The following is a 2,648-nucleotide window of genomic DNA, read 5'->3' as shown; positions in this document are numbered from 1 at the left end:
ATTTCACACACACACACACCACCCTGGCCTCATCACCCTCACCGCCGCCACCTAGTTTTGCCCGCTTCGTCACCGCCCCATCGCCACCGCATCCACCGTCGCCGACTTTTGTCGGCATTTGTGGCCTACCCAGGTCGCTGGCACCGCCTCTGCCTCTACCGCTCCACGGTCAACACTGGAGGGCGTGTGCTTCAACAGGCCTGCTGCATGTACAGGGAGATGGTGTTTCCCTTCACCGGCCGCGACTCGACCCGCCCGCCTCCGTTGTTCCCCTCAAGGTGTTCGGGCGTTTGCCCACAAGGTACCATGGTGGACAGCTCGAATGAATTATTTTACAACAAGTTCATATGTTCATCGATGAATCCAACAATGAGGATTTTGTGGTTGCTATTTTGGTTGTTAACAAGCACATTGATAGTCAGCGGCCTAGTTTTAGGGGATCGGTCATGGGCCATTGCTCTGGGGTTGAATCATAACAGAGAGTGCAGCCATTTCCTACTCTACAACGATTATTTCAAGTTCATTGACCCACTATTCCCTCCCAAGCTTTTCCGACGACGACTTCCGGATGGCGACACATGTGTTCAACCATATTCGAGAGGAGTGGTGGCGTATGACGATTACTTCAAATGCAAGCATAATGCCATGAAAAAGGTTGGCTTCTCTTCTTATCAGAAATGTACTACACCTATTCGGATGCTTGCATACGGAATTTTCGGTGATCTTGTGGATGAGTATGTTTGCATGAGTGATTCCATATGCCTAGCGTCATTGTACAAGTTCTGCAAAGTTGTGCTTGCAGTGTTTGGCCCGGAGTACTGAAGGAAATATGCCCTAGAGACAATAATAAAGTTCTTATTTTATATTTCCTTATTCATGATAAATGTTTATTATTCATGCTAGAATTGTATTGATCAGAAACCCAAATACATGTGTGAATACATAGACAAACACTGTGTCCCTAGTGAGCCTCTACTTGACTAACTAGTTGATCAAAGATGGTTAAGGTTTTCTAACCATGGACATGAGTTGTCATTTGATAGCGGGATCACATCATTAGGAGAATGATGTGATGGACAAGACCCATCCATTAGCTTAGCATATTGATCGTTCAGTTTTATTGCTATTGCTTCCTTCGACTATGAGATTATGCAACTCCCGGATACCGGAGGAATACCTTGTGTGCTATGAAACGTCAAAACGTAAGTGGGTGATTATAAAGATGCTCTACAGGTATCTCTGGAGGTGTTTGTTGGGTTGGCATAGATCAAGATTAGGATTTGTTACTCCGAGTATCGGAGAGGTATCTCTGGGCCCTCTCGGTAATGCACATCATAAGAAGCCTTACAAGCAAAGTGACTAATGAGTTAATTACAAGATGATGTATTACGAAACGAGTAAAGAGACTTGCCGGTAAAGAGATTGAACTAGGTATGTGGATACCGACGCTCGAATCTCGGGCAAGTAACATACCGATGACAAAGGGAATAACATATGTTGTCATAATGGTTCGACCGATAAAGATCTTCGTAGAATATGTAGGAGCCAATATGAGCATCCAGGTTCCGCTATTGGTTATTTACCGGAGAGGCGTCTCGGTCATGTCTACATAGTTCTCGAACCCGTAGGTGAAGGAAATATGCCCTAGAGGCAATAATAAAGCTATTATATTTCCTTATATCATGATAAATGTTTATTATTCATGCTAGAATTGTATTAACCGGAAACTTAGTACATGTGTGAATACATAGACAAACAGAGTGTCCCTAGTATGCCTCTACTTGATTAGCTTGTTTATCAAAGATGGTTATGTTTCCTGACCATAGATATGTGTTGTCATTTGATGAACGGGATCACATCATTATAGAATGATATGATGGACAAGACCCATCCCTTAGCTTAGCATTATGATCGTTTAGTTTTATTGCTATTGCTTTCTTCATGACTTATACATGTTCCTCTGACTATGATATTATGCAACTCCCGAATACCGGAGGAACACCTTGTGTGCTATCAAACGTCACAACGTAACTGGTGATTATAAAGATGATCTACAGGTGTATCCGAAGGTGTTTGTTAAGTTGGCATAGATCGAGATTAGGATTTGTCACTCCGTGTATCGGAGAGGTATCTCTGGGCCCTCTCTGTAATGCACATCACTATAAGCCTTGCAAGCAATGTGATGAATGAGTTAGTCACGGGATGATGCATTATGGAACGAGTAAAGAGACTTGCCGGTAATGAGATTGAACTAGGTATGATGACACCGACGATCGAATCTCGGGCAAGTAACATACCGATGACAAAGGGAACAACGTATGTTGTCATGCCGTTTGACCGATAAAGATCTTCGTAGAATATGTAGGAGCCAATATGAGCCTCCAGGTTCCGCTATTGGTTATTGACCGGAGATGTGTCTCGATCATGTCTACATAGTTCTCGAACATGTAGGGTTCGCATGCTTAACATTCGATGACGATTTATATTATGAGTTATGTGATTTGATGACCGAAGCTTGTTTGGAGTCCCGGATGAGATCACAGACATGATAAGGAGTCTCGAAATGGTCGAGAGGTGAAGATTCATATATTGGAAGGTTGCATTTGGACATCGGAATGATTCCGAGTGGTTCGGACATTTTTCCAGAG

The sequence above is a fragment of the Triticum dicoccoides genome, chromosome 1A (genome assembly GCF_002162155.2).
Source record: "Triticum dicoccoides isolate Atlit2015 ecotype Zavitan chromosome 1A, WEW_v2.0, whole genome shotgun sequence".
NCBI classification, from domain to species: domain Eukaryota; kingdom Viridiplantae; phylum Streptophyta; class Magnoliopsida; order Poales; family Poaceae; genus Triticum; species Triticum dicoccoides.
The sequence above is the reverse complement of the archived record's forward strand: the minus strand, read 5'-3'. Positions refer to the sequence as shown.